The sequence below is a fragment of the Amblyomma mixtum genome, chromosome 3 (genome assembly GCF_055824585.1).
Source record: "Amblyomma mixtum isolate Tamu chromosome 3, ASM5582458v1, whole genome shotgun sequence".
NCBI lineage: Eukaryota > Metazoa > Arthropoda > Arachnida > Ixodida > Ixodidae > Amblyomma > Amblyomma mixtum.
Window position 1 is genome coordinate 394,349,836 of NC_143014.1, and position 19,548 is coordinate 394,369,383.

Consider the following 19,548-nt stretch of genomic DNA (forward strand, 5'->3'; position numbering starts at 1 on the left):
GTGGTGTTCTGTGGGAATACTTAATTCTGTCAGTAGGTCATGCTAGATGGCGTGGCAATGGAGTATACCCCCCCCCCTTTAAAACACATTCATTTACATATGAGATTGAACGTCTTTTAAGAGATTAGGGTATCGGTTATGATAGCATAGACATGATGGCATGTGAACAACTTTCATAACTGGCTTGTCTTTTGAATTTCATATGTATTGCTTTGCATTGAAGCCATACTAATAATTCATTTCTTCTTGTGTGCAGTGCTTCAGCCAGGAAATAAATTGATTGGTTGCAGGTCATTTCCCATGTTTTCATTCCTTGTTTGTGTGCTTAAACTACTCAAACCGATATGCTTTCTTCAATTCTAAGCCAACTTTCTCAATAATAGCTCACCTTGGAAGCAATGCATATAAGCAGAAGTAATTCACAAGGCACATTTCACTTGGCCGTAAGTGTCACAAAGACTCAAAATCGGCAACTTCATATTGGTTAGCAGCAAGGAAAACCTTCTTTTTTCGTTGTAATAAATCTTGCTACTGTGTAGCGTTGATAGGTGATAGTCAATATAAGCACATCCACAATCACTTTCCTCCCGGAGAACATGCACCAAACATTAGGTTTCAGAGCGGCGCCAAAACCAATGACATAAGGAAACTGATAGCCGCAGCACCACAGAACATCACGCACTTCGTCATTCACTGCGGGACTAATGACCTGAAACACAGCAGTGCGGAACAGACCATTGAGGCCATGAATACACTGGTACACGAGGTCCATGCCAACAGACCAAACACGAAACTGCACCTGACAACCGTGCTTCCTAGGGTAGTCAACTTGCACCACAGACACATGCCACAATTCCGCCAACTCGCAGCTCACGCACAGGACTCGTTTAAGCTCAACAATTTTTTGCTGGACATGGAACATTACCAAAAAGACGTTGAAATCATCCACCACGCTCACATCCATCATGACCCTCAGGCACTCCTGGCCAGAGATGGACTTCACCCTAATTTTTTTGGCGTCCAAGTAATGGCAGACAACATAAAGTACCGGCTGAGAAACACATTTAAGCGAACGCTATAGCCCACTCATGCTCCCTCTCCCACTCTGGCCAACACTCAACAACAGACCACCCACAAAAGCGACAACACCCAGGAACGAACACCGCCTGCCCCCGCTAGGACCCAGGACACCTCCACACAGTTCACTCCAGAGACTCGCGACGCTGGCACACAGATGGTAACCGTGGATCCCACACCAGCGGAACAGCACGTAGGAATCCCACCGAAAGTAGCCACTAAACAACAAAGCCACCACTTCACACAGGCACCTACGCGATTAGTGACGCACAGTAGCACCGAGATTGTCACCGACGCGGACCTCGACACCGATACCACCCCCAAACAGAAGTCCGCTAAACACACAACACCCGTCAAGAGGTCCACTCGGCGCAAGCACAGATGACTTACATCTGGCAGCACCAATCGCCCCGAACCCAAAAGACGAATTTTCCTGGTCGCCAGAAAACTAGCCACTAAACAAACTAACTACCAATTCCACCTACACACTTACAAATCCTACTCGCAGCACAGGACAATACCCAAAGGACTTCGAGTTAATGTTAGGTGCTCCCTCGGTGCGCTCAGGCCTGAACTCCTCGCTCGATGGGAAAAGGTTTCAAAGGACGCATCCCTTTCATTCATAGCTATTTTAAAAGAACATTGTCAAGAGCAGTTAAATTCCCTCGATTATCAACTTAGTAAGATAGAACTAAATTCGGACGAAAGCCAGACACTAGCAGATTTTGTAGCCAGAAAGGAACGAAAGCTGCACGATAAACAACAGCGTAAACTAATTAGAGATAAATTTCCGCTAGATACGAATACATCTGGACAGTTTAACAACCGCCCGCCAATTTCGATACAGACAAAAGATACGCCTTTTCCGCCGCAGGACACTGACAACAACATTGTCGATATTTCCAAATCCTTAAGTGATAGCGACAAACGGATTCTGAAGCATAGCCTTACATTTTGTCCAACTAACAATAATTTTAACGAGTATGAACTTCACAGAGATATCACAGAATTTGCGCGAAGATTGCGAATTAAGGGATTCTTTGCCGAAAAAACGAACACCCCGATTACTAACCTAGCTCTTTCCTGTAACACGTGGTCAACACGTGCTCACCCTACTGAAGTAACCAGCCTTAATCCCATCCCTCTTAAAGCCGAAAGCACATGGACGCCGGAAGCGCAGCAGAGTCCCGAATTAGACTTGTACATTAAATCTGTCTCGAAAGAAATTATAGACCAAACAAAGCAAGCTCGAAAACGCAGAAACGTCACCCCAACGGAACAGGCTACTCTGAACCACTTAGCTTCTAGAACCGATATAGTCATTAAGCCTGCAGACAAAGGAGGTAGCATAGTTATCCTGCCGGCCGAAAAATACAAAAAAGAAGCTTTTAGGCAACTCAACAACCTTTGTCATTATAGGTAATTAGATTCAGATCCCACTTCAGAGTTCTGCAAATTGATTCTGAACAAACTGGCAAACTTATTATCAAGGGAACTAATCACGCAGTCCGACTACCACTTCTTAAATCCGCTAAACAAACAGGCAGGACGCTTTTACCTACTTCCCAAAATCCATAAGGTTTCCGCAGAAGACTTGTTTACCGCAGATATCCCCGGCAGACCTATCGTTTCAAACAATAACACGCTCACACAGAACTTATCAATTTTCCTGAACAACTATCTTGCAGATATTCCCACCCACCTCCCTTCCTTTGTCGAGGATACACCGCACTTTCTCCGCATAATAGAGTCTCTGAATGACGCTTCCATTATCCCAGCAGATAGCATACTTGTCACACTTGACGTCGCCGCTTTGTACACAAATATTCCCATAAATGAAGGTGTCGACGCACTCTCCAAAATTCTAACTCAAAGTCCTCACCCGCACGAAACTGAAGTGTACCTCACGCTACTTGAATTGGTACTAACACTCAACTACTCTCAATTCGATTCTTCTTATACCTTCAAGTATTTGGAACAAGCATGGGCACTCCCTTCGCACCCACTTACGCGAACATTTTTATGGGGCTACTAGAATCGAAACTTCTAAATTCATTTCTAAAAAAACCACTTATATACCTGTGTTATATAGACGACATTTTCATGATATGGGAGCATGGGGCTGAGACCCTGAAGACATTCGTCACAAATTTCAATTCATGCCACTCCAGCATTAAATTCACCTTCAACTCCTCGAAAACGCAAGTCAATTTCCTTGACACCACTGTCCGTTTAGAAAATAGCAAGCTCAAAACCACACTTTACAGGAAGCCCACTGACCGACAACAATACTTAGATTTCACTAGCCATCATCCAAGACACTGCAAACAAGGTATATTCGTAGGACAGGCAACGAGACTAAGAAGAATATGTAGCGACGACGAAGACTACCTGAAACACCTACACTCGCTAAAAAACACACTAATCACCAGAAACCATCCACAGACAACCCTCAATAATGCGTTCCAACGAGTAACCACTTTGAAACGAGATGTAGTTCTTAAAAAACGAACAAAAGCTAACAGTCAACGACCTCCTGCACTTATAACGAAATACTCAAACGCGCTTCCAAACATAAACAATATCCTGCGGAAATACCACCCCATTTTAACTGGTAACGACCGTCTCAAGAAAATATTTCCCGACGCACCAAGGGTAACATACAGACGCAACAGAAACCTGAAGGACATCCTGGTGCATGCTAGGCTCGGTAAGAAACCACCACCGACAGTAACTTCATGCTCTCGACCTAGATGCAAGACATGCAAACATTTACAAAAGGGACACTACGGTTAAAAGTACGGCAAACGATTTCAGTTTCGATATAAAGACTAGTTTTGACTGCACATCGTCCAATATTATCTACATGCTCCAGTGCTCCTTCTGCCAGAAACAATATATCGGGGAAACCGGGCAAACAATGAGTGCCAGATTAAACGGGCACCGGGCTGACACAACACGGAATGAACAGAAGGCAGCGTCGACCCATTTTAATCAACGCATCACAAATTCGACGAACTGAAATTGTTCATTCTTCAGTCAGGCTTCAAATCGACTTGGGACAGAAAATACAGAGAAGCATTCCTAATCCACAAATTTAAAACACTGCAACCAACAGGGATTAACATGTCTAGAGGAAACCTGGAATCCCTCAGGTACATTCCAGGGTTAGCATAATTTTAAATTAACAAATGTCTTGCACGTGCTCAGACCATTTCCTAGAACCTCGCATAAGTATATTATCTTTTCAGGAGGACACAGGGGCGGGATGGGAGGCACGGGCGTGGAAGTAGACAGGGACAAAGACTTGTCCCTGTCTGCTTCTATGTCCCTGTCTTTTGTTGCGCCCCTGTGTCCTCCTGAAAAGTTATCAACCAACACGCCCAAATACAAGTACTTCTGAGTATACTATAGCTCTTTGCACCCTTCCTACGTCATATCTTCCACCACATTTCCGGCCTTCTCACCCTCTCCCTTTGTTCACTTTTTTTCTTTCTTTCTTTCTTTCTCCTAATCCCCTAAAACCAGTTCTCGGAAACCATGACATTCCTGTTACCCCCTCCGCCCCCACCTTTTGGCTTTCTCTGAACTCGAGCCATTCCCCCCGCCCCCCCCCCCCCCCCGCCTTTTCCTTCCTTGGAAATGCCCCCCCCCCCTTTTCTTTCTCCTTCCAGGGTCAGCCTATTTTGTTTGCGTTGTTCTCATTTCCCTGTACCACGCTGACTAATCCTCTTATCTGAGTTTTTCAGGTCCATCCAGCGCCAACCCCCGGTCGCAGCACCTTCAAAGCCTTTGTTCATTACACAACCCCTCGATATAAGTTTTTCCACTGTTGCAGCTTAACGAATCAAGATTCACCTCCCTCCCCTTCCTGACACACATCCCCTCTCACACCACTTTCCTTTCCCACCCCCGGGGCCTTCCTCCTCGGAGCGAAGGCCCTATTTAATCCCTGCCAATGATGAACGCTTTGCCCAGACGAAGACAAGTCCCGTTGTCGAAACGTTGGCTCAAGCAACCTGAGGTTTTCCCCTCCCTTGTTCATTTTGTGATCGCCAAGGACCATCTACCACACCCTCTCTCTACCATTGCTACTGTGTAGATATTTGTGTATGTTAGTTGCTGTTGAAATGAGGTCCTCGACATGAGCATGGTCGGCCGCAATTTCATGGCACTTTGTGCACTGCCAGCTTCGTGCTTCTGCTAACAAGGTTTGTTGAAGTGCTGGGATCATGTATTGTTGGGACAAGCTTAGCGAGAACCACTGGAACTTGCAGAACCACAATGAGTCCTTCAACTGGGGCTATTTGATCTTACAGTTTAATGATCATTTTAATGTTGGATAGTTGTAACTCAGCTCTTGCTGTCTTATTAACATGAGTGGTAGACACCTTTGACCATGCCCCGAAATGTCAACTTTACAATCCAGACGTATGGACATGTTAAACAGAAAGTGTTTCAAATTGTGCTTCTAGGTGGTACATGTTTCAAGAAAATTTTTTACCAGTTTTGGCATTGGCAGAGCAGCAAAGACACGTATTAAATTTGAATCAATATAGTTATTTTACCACACATTCTAAATTTGTCTGCAATTCTTGTTAAAATTCGTGAGCGATATTAGGATGGCAAGGTATTTTTAACATTTCAAATGCCCTTTTTTGACGCCAAATTTGTCACAACAATATTGATATTTCTTTTGCTTTGCTATAAACTTTTCTTTCTTTTTACCATTCAGTTTCAACACTACAGAAAGTCGTGTTTTCTGGTTTACAACTCTATTTCTTTCCTCTGGTGCACTGATGTTCAGCTTTTCACGAGCACTACAATGAGCCCTATATTTCATCACGTAATGACCTCATGTTTAAAGTCTGTGTTATCGGATGTCATATATTCATTTTTTTCACACTCCAGTAACGACTGGAACCACTTTTTTTCCTTTGTCACTGCGATCACCAATAACATCGCCTTCAAGAAAGCTTCAAGATCCCAAAATGAACAAGGGAGGGGAAAACCTCAGGTTGCTTGAGCCAACGTTTCGACAAGGGGACTTGTCTTCGTCTGGGCAAAGCGTTCATCATTGGCAGGGATTAAATATGGCCTTCGCTCCGAGGAGGAAGGCAAGCCTGGAGGGAGTGATGTCGCATCCGTGGATCACAAAGAATGCAGAGTGTAGCTTCTCCTAGCTGCACCTTTCTAGTGGACTTGTACTTGAGTGCTTGCCTAGGCGAATCCTCCATGTGTATCCGCCTGGGGAGCACGCGTGTGGCGAAGAGGAGGCGAGGCCTCGAAAAGGAAGCATACTCTGACACAAAAAACAATACTTCGATGAAAAATCTATGCGAGTCAAAGGGACATTTGGCTTCGTTAAAATTGTGGACATTCATCGAGGATACATATGAAAAACAATGCGTTTGTAGTTAATACGTTTGTAATTTTAAACATTATCTGTATTCATGTATTCATTAAACTTTTATCGCGATTTATGCAACCATGTTTTGGGAGGGTGCCCTGTTATTTACTTCGATTATTAAAATAGGCCAAAGGGCCAAAACACTCGGCGATCTTCTTAACGACATTCTGAAAGAACAAACTCCAATAGCATAAAGGTTGCCAGCTAAGCTTTATACAGTAAGTGTCTAATGTTATTGCGTTCTTGCAGCCAGCACTGTAAACGTATGGCATGCATGACTCATCACCTCGAATTTTTGAATGCGTTGCATTGGATTGTCATATTGGATTAAGTAAACCAACTCCTCTCAACTGATTTAAAAGGCAACTAGACCATTTTTCTGCCTCTTATGAATTTATTGAAACAGTTATGGTACTTTCTCCGCATTTTTCAGGTCTTTTGTGCAGAATTAAGGAGCGGGGCGAACGAATTTTAAAATTTCCGGATTTTGTGGCCTCCCTCGGGGAGATATCGCAGGCAGCCTTGCGTGTGTGACGTCGCTGGACACACAGCTGCTGATATTACCTTGGCGTTTCCTCCTCAGAATTTCGAGCTGGCTTTTCGTCATTCGAGACAAATATTGAGTCAATCTCTAAGTCGCTAATTCGGGCAATCAACGCGCACACGATAAATTTTGCAACAGTATCCGTGACGTCACAGGATGCTCTCTAGTGACGTCATCATTTGGTCGAAACCCAGTCTGGGTTTCAATTTCTTCATTTTTGCTCTTTAAATACTCGTGCATGGTAGTTTAAAAAGTTTTTTCCCCGGAGGGAAGGGTGTGTGGACAGTTGTGGAGGTAACATATCAAAATAATATGTTTGTGTTACACTGCGGGATATCTCGACTAAATTTTAAACATGATTTGTATTAATGTTTTCAAAAAATTAGAGATCACTGCGGCGACTCGCATTAGAAGAATGCGAAAGCACTGACGCTTCCTCGGCATTCGTCGCCTATCTTTACCGTTCTTTTTGTTTGTTCGTTTAGCTACGGAATTAGCGTAATTATTTTACGCATTAAGTAAAAATCGATTTATTGACTCTGGTTATACTTTTGTCTCAATCAACAATTTTGATTTTTCAAATTTGGCGCCGTGAGTGCATTCCTGTCCACTTACTAAATCCCCGTTCAGCTTATCCAACCGTCCAATGGTTTTTGCTGATAGTTATTTAACTAATGAATCTATGTCAATGAAGCTTTTTATTCGATTCATTATCACTCCTGAAATACATTCCAATTCATTCTAAACTTTATTTTCACTCATTTCCCTAATTTCCCACTATTTTGCCGTCTACGGCTGTTTTCCCATCCTCTCACTTTATCGACAACCGCGCCCTTTTGACTTTTTCTACCCATTTTTTTTGCCCTAGTTAATTAGCTAATTATCCTATTGACATTTTTTGCGCAGCATCCTCACATCATCCTCTTTCGATTACAGCTACTTGTTTGATGCTACCTCTTCTGAGAACGTCGCGACTGCTGCGGACACGTTGTGCGGACGCGTTTTGGTCACATGACCCCACCGACATCGCCTATAAATGCTTTCGCATTAAAAAACCCGGAGTTGTCCGTTAACCCATTTTTTAGGGTGTTCCTACTTCCAAATAGTTAGGGTCCTCAGATTTTCAAATTTGGCGGTGCCTTATAATCAGTCTACTGTTGAGGTGACGTCACAACCATCTAAATCGCATTCATAGAACGTAGGAAGTCCTCATACCACTACTGGAGCAGTGGTGCAGGCTTTATTCGATGCGCCACTGGACGGCAGGTGACTGCTTCAAACAGATCAACGTGTAGGGCTGGAGACGCTCAGGTTGCCTTTCCCGAGAACCCGTAAGGCTCATGCAATGCGTCACGGTGAGAATTTCACAATTTCATTGAATTTATGTGAACTAACTTCTCTTCCGCATACCACCCGCGGCAGGCTGCTCACAATCCATCATATTGGTCGCCATGCGCCATGGTGGCCAGGTTGTGAGGACGTCGCAAGCTCACGTGACCTTTCGGGCCAATCATTATTTGTCCACCTGCCACGATGTGCTAGTGAAATGTCGTGGGCAGGTTGGAATGAGAACACAACAACAGGTGACATGTCCAGACTAATCATGTAATTTCTTGACAGAGAAGCCAGAACTATTTTACGAGACGACAAACTAAATGCTATCGCGATAAAAGTTTCTAACGTTAAATGACTTCTAAAGGTACCAGTTTTTTAAAGCTTCACTGGACACCTCGTTGTTCCGCACAGTTGCTTAAGTTCTGGGCACATGTAAGAGTTAGGCATGGAATTTACAGAGGAACAGAGTGATGTCGCTGATGACGCGCTGTGATCGGATGTACAAGTGGTTAGCGATGATAACATATACTAAATATAAAGAAATTACAGAAAATAAAAAGGATACCACACGCTCTAAACCGGATGATGATCGCGTGTGGTGGTGGGCGCAGAAATCTGGTATGCGTACCTCTCACGGAAATGTAGTTTTCTAGTCTTGCAGAGTACAAGACACTTGAGAAGGATGTGCAGCACACAAAATGGGAGCTCCAAACTTTGAAACTTGTGGTTTCTAGCAGGCATAGTGGGAGGTGCGTGTGCGTGTAATACATGCGACCTGTCCTCACACTTCAGGGAATGACTTGCTTGATGTCAGGGTTCCGTTTAAATTCTCTGTCCGCCGGTGAGCGCTTCCACTTGTACCAGTGCATGCCTAGTTTTCTGTATCTGTGCTTTCAAGTTCTAAACCAAACATCTTCAATATCTACCATGTCTCAGAGAGCAGCTGATAATGTGTTGAGAAAAGGTATCTTGTCACCAACAAAACTACGATGGCACGAATCCTAGCAGAGTGTTATGTATTCCCGTGCTCAAGCTCAGAAAATGCAATTCATTTTCATTTAATTACGTGATCCGAGGCAATAGCGGAAGGCATGAAACAACCACTTCGAGTTTCATTTATTTCCTTGTATCCTGACTTAATTTCCTTTGCGCCCGAGAGCAGCACTGTTTGCGATGTCATCGACGCACTGGAAACCGGTTTGGTTTATTGGGGTTAAACGTCCTAAAGCAACTCAGGCTATGAGGGACGCCGTACTGAAGGGCTCCGGAAATTTCGGCCACCTGGGATTCTTTTGACGTGCATTAACATCGCACAGCACACGGGCCTCTAGAATTTCGCCTTCATCGAAATTCAGCCGCCGCGGCCTGGATCGAACCCGCGTCTCTCGGGTCAGCAGCCGAGCGCCGCAACCACTGAGCCACCACGGCGGGGCGCACTGGAGACTGTCACAGGCACTGCCGGTATCAAGTCCCTCGACCACATGGGGAGGGTAAAGTTCGGCGTTTCGGCTGCCTCGGACAGCGCAGCGTCGAAGCTCAAGACCCGGGCCTCTATTCTCCTCAACGGCGTCTCAGTCCCCATTGTGAGTGTAGGCGCAGAAATTATCCATGCTTCCGTTTTCCCAGTTGCTCTTTGGGTGTCTGATGCGTAGCTAGCAGCGGCCTTGTCATCATACGGCAATGTGCAACAGGTGCACGAACCCTCATTTAAGGGCCGTCCAGGAGTTGGCGCGGGAATCGGAGCAGCAAGAATTGAAATGAAGAAACCAATTCGGAACTTTCTGTCGGTGCAGGAATACACAGACATGTGCGATTATCGAGTCGTGCCGAACCTGTGTTGAAGGTGCGGTCTTGCCGCCCGTATTAGAAGAGAATGCCATATCTCCCGCTGCTCGAGGTGCGGCGTGTTCGGGCGTGCCTCAGAAGGGTGCGAAGAGCCGTGCCGTGCCGCAGATGCAGCGGAAGCCACGCTGCCGTCGACTGCGTGCGACCACGGTCGTTTGCAGGCGCGGCGGCTACAGAGGCGCAAGTCGCATCCACCCCAACTGCGGAGGCGCCGGTCGAGCATAAGGTACGTTCGCTAGAAATTACAACGGATCTCCAAATAAAAATACAAACAAAAATTGATTAGACAACATCCAGGTTTCTAGAAAGCTGTAGGGAAGTGAGCGCCGCTTTAGTACTAAATTGCATTTCACACAGAGTGCACCCCCCAGTGTTCGATTTTTACAAAGTGCCACCCAAGATCGCTGATGTTTCACTATTTGGCTACGGTTGTCGAAGAGGCAAGGACGTTTAGTGCAGCGAATTCAATCACCGATTAACGAAAACCTACGTGACTGCGAGGGCAACAAGTGGGCGCGACGTTCGTTGCTGTAGTCGCACAGGCGGGACCCAGTGTTTAGGGAGCGACTCTCCTCTTCTTTTTCAGACATTGGGCTGCTCTGCACTCAGAACCTCTGCACCAACGCTGCGCGCAGTTCCTTCAACGATGGTGTGTGCGTCTTTAAGTTGCCCTCTTTCGACGACAAGTGCACGTGCTGCGACTGGTGCCTCGCCCGAATTGCTGGTGAGCGCCTGCTGCCCTACCGGAAATGAACACAGAGGGCGAATCGTAGTTGCTATAGCATACAGTACCGTGTTGTGGGGACGCAGAGACTACTTTCATTGCAACCGATGATTTTTTTTTGTTAGACATGGTCAAAAGACAAAATACAAACAGCGCCACCACCAGGCAGTCTTCTCAACTCGGATCTCTGAGGCTAGCCTAGGCCGCCATTCACTATCAAATGGGATTTACGGAGTCGCTTTTAGTCTTGACGTCTTGAGTTTGTATGGAGAGGAAGGAAATATTTTTCGCGTTTAAATTTAATCTTCCGAGTAATAATTACTTATTTTGCTGCCAAACAAGAATCGGTATAGTTAGAAAGTGCCACAGAATGAATTTTGTCTTAAAACAAAAATTATATCCCTTGGTCCTCGTATTCCTTCAGGACGCGAGAATCTCTCCTGGAAGCCTCAGTGCGCCGTGGTGTCATGTTTGTGGCGCCATGACGTCATGAGGGTCCATCGCTAGCGTAAGCTACGAGCGGATTTTGCACTCTGCACGGTAGAGAACGTAACTTCATTGAAAGGCACTTTTCTTATTTCCGCTGTGATGCTGCAGGGACAATGAGCCGAATCGAGAGGTGCTTTCAGTTTTGATCGCGTAGACATTCATTCGGTTGGGGCAACCTAAAAGGAAATATGAATAATAAGCACGTGCCTGCACCACATACGTACCACAGGCTTAACGCAATTCGAAAATAAACGAAAAGGCCAGTGGGCAAATGACAATTTTAGCACCCGTAGGTGGGAAAAGAAAAAAAATGGGGGGGGGGGGGGGGGGGGTAAGCTACTGTAGCGACCCAGAGCCGGGGGAGCGGGCCCGGGGAGACTCCCTTGGTCTCCCCTGGGAACTAGCGGAAAGGATGGGTAAAAGAGATGGGTTGAATGATTGTCAGGAATGGGTGATGGTATTAAAGGAGTTGTAAAAAAAATGAAGCTGCCCGGTTTTAATTTTTGCTGCTTCCATAAACAGTAGACATGCTGATTCCGAAATATTTCGGCTCAATATTGAGTCTGCATTAAATGAAGCCCGTTCGGAATCGCTGCATTTTTGCGCTCATGAAACGACCATGCGACGCCGTCGGCCGGCACACGCGTTACTCGACTACGTCATCTTAAGATCTTTAGAAACTTAGAGGTATCTTTAACTTTCGTTTACCCTAAAATAATAGCTTTATAAAAATTCAGAAAGTCAAACAAAGTTTTCCAATTATTTGCATATGCAATTGTACTACGTTAAGCTGCAGCACGTGATCATAGATCGTTCCCTGACCTGGGACCGGTTTCGGCTCTGCGTCTCTATCCTCCGTGGCTCCAGTATCAGCGGCTCGATATAGCCTTGCTTACGTGAACCTGTCTAGGTGGTGTTTCCTGACAGCGGCGGTTTGACTCAGAGAATTGATCTGTGCAAGGTCAGCCCATCTCGACGACTTTCTGTTCACATGAACTCGATATGAACGAGTCGGCTATCGTGGCGCGCATCGGCTCCGCGCTTCTGTTCTTCGCTGCAGAAAAAATGCTTTCCCCAAGCGTGAACGAGGATTAGGCGTAATTTTCGGAGGGGGCTGTGAGTCAAACAACCCTTGCGGTGGAGATGAGGACTCGAGTCCACATCCGGTTTCGGGAGGTTCACGGTCGGGGCTTCCGCAGGCAGAGGTGTCGCGGGCATGCCGGGCGCGACGCGCCGTTGCGAACGGCGTAACAACAACCGACAGCAGCTCGCCGTCTGTGCCCAACCGATGTCAATGACAGGCCGCACGCAGCGAGTCACACTGACAAGGGGCAGAATGCGAGCGCGCAGAGCGCCAGCGTCATAATGACATAAGAGCGCGGTTCTCGGGGCCGGCCTGTCAGCCTGGATGCCGGCTGCTGGCGTCAGAAAAACACGCTAGTATTATTTGTTAACGTTCACAACAAGCCACGGGATAGATTAATGCCAAAAATGAATCATATTTGAGCATCGTTGGCCAATTCGGTGTTTCTGGCAGAATTGAATACTGCGATACAAGCAAATTTCATCCCATGGCCGCTTCTGCCTGGCCGCGGCTCGCCTGGCATCTGCTAGCTCCGCTGCTGAAGGCGTCGCGGAAATCGAGATTATGATTATTTTATTATGGGACAGGTTCACAGTTAAAGGAGTGACGTGAGTAGTACCTTTTACAGCGCTTACCGGTTCCGAAGCTCACTCAGCTGCGGTATAGAGGCGAAACCAGGTAGGCTTAGCGACGGCCACGGCCGCCGGGTAGCCTCGTATCGCCCGGCGCGCCCGCGGGCAGCGTCGTTGCCGAAAGCTCGGCATGCTGTCATTGCTCGAACATAGCAGGCAGCAGTTCTGATAGCATGGCTGTTTTGTCTTTTCTGGTGCGAATATGAAATATATCGAGCCTGCAGGCCGGCCGGTCAGCCTGGATACCGTCCGCTGGCGTCACAAAAATGAGGTAAAGATTGTTCTTCACGTAAATAACAAACTCTGGGAGCAAGAAGTGTGGAAAAATAGATCATTTTTGAGGATCGTTGAACAATACCGAGTTGCTGGTAGAAGCAGCAACTGTAATACGAGCAGATTTCTTGCCACAACCGCCGCTCAGCTGCCGCTGCCCGGCCGCTGCGGCCTGGCTCGCGCGCCTGGCGTCCGCTAGCTCCGCTACCGAGCGCATCGCAAAAATGACCACACTGTTTGTTGTGAGACGATGCTGCTGACAGTAAAGCGATGCCAAGAGTAGGCATTTTATTCTAACCCAAGCTACCTCCGAAGCCCTGTCCACCGCATCTTCGATGCGAAACAGGCCTAGCGACGACCCGGGCAGCCAGAGAGCAGTGCAGTTCGTCGCACGGCGCGCCCGCGTCCAGCGCCGTTGCCGCAAGCGCGCTACACGGGCAGGCATGCTTTGTGGCCGCTCGAGTACAGCAGGCAGTCTTTCTGATAGCAACGCTATTTTGTCTTTTCTGGTGCGAACATCGGAAGCCAAGCAGCGCGCAGGCGCTGGTGTGCGGTGCCAAAGTGTTACACCGGCTGTGGGCCGGGCTTGAGTCTAGCGGCGCAAAGATGCTTGCCGCTCCGTGTGTCCCTGCTTGCAGTAGGCGGCAGTTCGCAAGCGGCGACTGGTGCGGCGCGCCAGCCAAGTTTTCGCACATGTGTCAGCTTAATAGCTAGCAGACTCCACTCTGAGCAGACAACGGTGCAGCTCGCGAAGATCGGTCATTTTTCAATTACCTGCTGACGTGACGTCAGTTTGACGCCACATTCGAGTCAACATAGTGCTTTGACCTCGGTCAACTATGTCTCAACAGGCCTCACTAAGACGCCATGTTGTGTTGACGACAGAAGCCTCTGATTGGCTTCTGATGGATGACGTTTGCTGTGAGTTGAGGGGGACGCGCGCAGGGAAACCGAAATTTAGTTTTTTTCGCTATTCAATCAACCCAGATGATGAAACGAACCAAGGTATACTATAGAATGAAGTGTCAGAATTCCAAATACACACGTCGTTCAAAATTTTCGGAAAACATTTCACGACCCCTTTAAGGATGGGAATGGGACAGCGAGTTGTTTGCTCTGATCCTTCAATTTTCTTGACTCAATTTCTGGCTTGCCTGGCCAGGGCAGGGAGAGCATCGAGATCGCCCAATGCTGCGGCCCCGCTCACGGGATGCCCGACCACCCACCAAACGCAACGGGCTCCGTCCGCCGGAGACAGGAGAACCTAACACGGGGTCAGCTACCTGGGGCCCCTCCACGACAGGGTTTGTTTCCGACCAGCCAGCTACTCCCCGTCGAGTGCTTTTCGCGTTTTTTCAGACACTGGAGGTATGTGTGATGGATCCGGCCAGTAGGGGCTTTGGTCGTCGGCCTAACGGCCACCTAGCCCTCGGCGTGATGACTTAACACCCCCGGGGGGACCCATCTGTGCTTCCAACGAACCAACCAACCATGCACTTATTTTCTCCCCTAACTTGCTCTTCTCCTACTGAGGAGGGAGTGTTGAACCTTAGCGGCCTTGAACCTTAGTGTACAAGGCCGGGCAACCGGGCCACAAACCAAGAACGTGGCTTAAGGTGAGATGGCCCGGGCCTACTCCGCCTGTACTCCACAACATCGACGGTTTTTACCGGACGCTCTGAGGTCGTACTACGCCCCCATACCTCGGCGTCCCGCAAAGGCCATTACAGCCCTGCGGCAAGCCGTGAGGCCCCTTCCCCGAGGCGTAGTTTCAGAGCCTGGCTACTGTGAACCCCCGCGCGGACCTGACAGAGGTTAGATTGAGCTAGGGAAAAACAAATGCCCTGCCCGCACCGTCCTGCGACTCAACGGGCTGCGACACCTGACAATGAACAGGTTTGGGCGACCTAAAAGGAAATAAAAATAATAAGCCCTTGCCTGCAAATGCGAGTGAGATCAGCTTTTATGAACCCATGGAACTTCTCGCAGACTCCAAACGTAGAGAGGACTCGGATGGCGGGAAAGAGAAGAGCGCCGAGCGGTACTTCCACTGCCAGCGCCGCTGCTACCCTCTGCGGCCTCGCAAGTCCGTGTAGTGCGGTAGGTGGTTTCTGTATGCTTGAAATAAGTGTGAAATTTGCTGAGCGCATCATTACCAGCAGCGTTATAAATCATAATCCGCGGCTCAACTGTACAATTAGCAGATGTACGCCTGCAAGAGCCCTTCACTCTGAGGACAGCTCTTTGTTCCACATAGGCATATTTCTGTTGTTTGATGTATCAGTCTGGACCTTGGAAAACGAGCTTTTTTTTTCATGCAGCCTCCGTCCGAATACGGCTCCCACAGCCGGGATCGAACACATCACCTCACGGTGTGTTGCACAACGACATGTATTCCTTGAGCAAAGACGTTGGATTAAATGTCTTCCATCCGAAATCTAAGCAACAACTGCAACAACCACCAGTGCTGCCCACGGCGACGAATGCAGGAAGCAGAGTGCGGAGGAGGTAAGAAAGAGAATCACTTTGTGAAATGCATATGGAAACTGTAGCCATTCTAATGAACTGTTCGCAGCGAGAACCAGTCTCCTGTTTAAGTACACCAACTTTCAGGCATTGAGCTGTTCTTTCTTTTTCGTGCTTAGAACACATCTAATTTATTATTGAGCGCTCATAAACATTGGGTAGTTGACAGGTAGAAAAGGTTCATTTTTTCTCTTTTTAAAAAGAAAGGGACAAACGCAGTAGAAGCGAGGGCAAAAGAGAGTTCATGAGTCGCTGTCGTTATAATTTTTAACTCATAGCCGCGAGCGTCAGGATGAAATTCCTGGGATAGCCTAGCGTACTTCGTGACATTTCAAAAGATCTGTCGGCTCGGTCATGTTTCAGTACGTATAAGGACTAGCACATAGGCGGTGGTTCTCCATAGGTAAAGTAATACAATAATAATCAAGAACTGTTAAGGCAAGGTGACGCAATCTCTTCAGAGCTATTCAACGTGCGTTTACAGGAACTACTAAAGGAAGGGATTGAAAGAGCTGAGGATAAATGTCAAGGAGAAAATTTTAGCAATATTCATTGGGCTGGAGACATTGCCCACTTAAATTACTGTGGGGGTGAATTGCATCGCATGATAAAGAATTCAAACACTCAAAGGAGAGCGGTGAGCGAAAAATTGAGATGAAGAAAACTAATGTTGAACAATCAGGGCAATCATGGAGGAAAGGTTTGTGGTAGGCATCGAAGTATTGGAAGCGGTGAGAAAACACATCTATCTACGGCAGGTATTGGCTACATGTGTGGATTATTATAGGGAAATAGCCAAGAAAATGAGAACAGGATCAAGTGCATTTGGCAAATACTCCCAGGTCAAGAATAGCATGTTCCCAATAGCAGTGAAAAGGAAATATGTAACATTTGTATCCTCCCAACGCTGACCTATTTGGCAGAAACTTGGAGATTAAAATACAGGCATAAAGAATAAAGAATAAAGGTGCAGCTTTGTGCTCACACTGCATTTCGAGCATGCGTTAATTTCACAGTAATCGTGTATTATTTGTACCTGTACTTAAATACAAAATTGAATGCTTTCTGTGCACCCTATGAACAAATCTTTCAACAATAACACAACCGGTCAAAAATACTAATTTTACCCACTTAGTAGATTTCTGACGCAGTAAAAATATACCATATTCAGTTCGGCGTAAAATAGGGTAACAAGTTTATGTTCTCCGACAACGGAAGGAATCACTGAACCGCCGTCACAAGGGCATGGTCGATGACCCTTTTAAAGCGAAATCATTAGGAGGCATATCCCTAAGAAAGCACGGCATTGTCATCAATGAGGAGGCCGATGATGTCGCAGTGTCACGTGACATCACTTAACCGGGAGAAATGTCGGGACATCACAAGCGGTGGCCGAAACTGTCGTGAGCTCACTGCAAATGTTCCGACACGTGCACTAGTTGGCTTGCCATATATAGTGCGTGTCTCTCTTAAGACTTTGGACATTTTCTAAAAATAGGCCTTTTCAGCTACAAGAGCGCTTTTTTGAGGCACAGCATTATCAGGAGTGTGGTACATCAAAATACTGCTGAGTCGTGCTTACTAGCAGGCTGGTTAACTAAATAATAAAAAATCAAGTTTTAACTATTACTTTTAGGTTACTTAATTACTGACGAGCATGTTGGCCACCGTAAGTATCATCCATATCTGTATTTAGAATTTAGAAAACGCGGTTACCCTCTGAGCTGTGGCCATTAAATTTCGGCTATTTCGATTAGTTACGTGCAGTGGAGAGGTTGCTTTCCCTGCAAGCTTCTCGAAAGTGCATGTATTTTGGCGCGTTGTAGCCATGTTTTGTTGGGCCACAGCGCTTCACGTAACCGCGTTTTCGAAATTCTAAAACCTGACGTGGATATTACTTATGGTTTGCTGCACGCTTCCGAATAATTAGGGAGCCTAAAAGTAATAGCTAAAAAATTAAGTATTCAATTTGAGTTGACCAGCCTGCTAGTTAGCCCGTCTTATCTATATTCTGTACGGAGCCGCTGACAATACCATGCCGGAAAATGCGCTCTTATAACTCAAAAAGCCTATTTTTAACAATTGTGTAAAATCTTGGGTGAAACACCCAGCACCTCGCTTCATCCTTTCCAATTATTCTCGCACGGTTAGTGTCTATTTAATGAAAACTAAACTTGGTCTGAATAATCTTGCAGTTCGCAGAAATATTTCACGCCTCAGTCTTTTCCACAGCATCTTCTTTCATAACGAGACACTAAAACAGGACTTCTTTCCTTCTATACCATCATACCTGTCACCACGTGTTGATCATCCGCATAAAGTTTCCATCCCAACTTGTAAAACGAATGTACTTTTTTATTCTTTCATACCAAAGACTAGCACTGAGTGGAACCACCCTCCACCCCACATCGCCTGCATTGAAGACGCGTCATCTTTCAATCCACTTATCACCGAGCATATCATCGAACAAGCGTCTGCATCATGATTTTTGCCTTTTGCCTGTACTTTTTACTATGTATTTTTTCTTTTTTCACCAACACCATCTATAATGCCCTGCGGGTCCTGAGGGTATTGTAATAAATAAATACGCTCCGAGAGAAAATGCATTATTTTGCCCATCGAGAGGTTTCTGGTACGAAGACTGCGCGCCCCAAAATTGTCGCACACCTGCAGGACGAGTGGCGTTCGAACGTGCGAGCAATCTACAACCAGACTGCCAGTCGCAGCCTGCGCCAGGCATCGGTCAGGAGTCGAAATGTCAACTAACGCAAAAAGGGGGCCTTTAGGAGCCAGCCGGCCCAGCGATTGGGGTCGTATTCGCTTGCAGGTTCGGACCCGAAGGTGCAGAACACGCACTTTCCGGCCATGTGCTATCATGTTCTTCTCGTGCACTGTAATTAAGCGGTGGTTGTCTCCCCTCTACAAGTTGTCGTAAACGAAGGGACGACAGAATAGGAATTTTTATTGACTGTATCCCGAAACACCGTTTAGAGGACGAAATTTTCCTACGGCAGCTTGTAGTGTGCAGGAAATATGTTCACAAAGACAGCACATTTGTTAGAACTAAAGTATAATTTGTACAGATTAATATCATATTTACGAATGTACAATTTTAAAGCATTCGCAACATGTTTTGTCACGTATTTGAAACGTGCTCGAAACATGCTTTAGGTGGGGTACATATTTACAGCAAAGCTTAAGGATACATTTCAAATACTAAGCAAGAAATTTCAGGAACCTCTTTCGTGCGTAGATTTAGAACATTCATGAAGGAAATTATCTTTAAAATGCAATATAAATATCCCGTCGTAAATTAAAAACGCGTTAATTTTCACTAAGGAATACCGTTCTTCTCCTCTTCTTTTCACTCTGAGTCCTCGGAAACACTGACGATTGCGTGCTGCTCAATAACACGTCCGCCTACTTCCTCGGCAGCGTACTGCTCCCCACTGGTAGGGAATGCTGGCACGCGTAGGGAAATTATTGACGTCTGACAAACGGCCATGCTTGGTGGACCTTCTACCAGCTCGGTCGCGGTCACAATCACAGAGAGCAATGGGCTCTTCCGCTTGAGCAGGCATCGGAAACTGAGCATTGCTGACCTGTGCA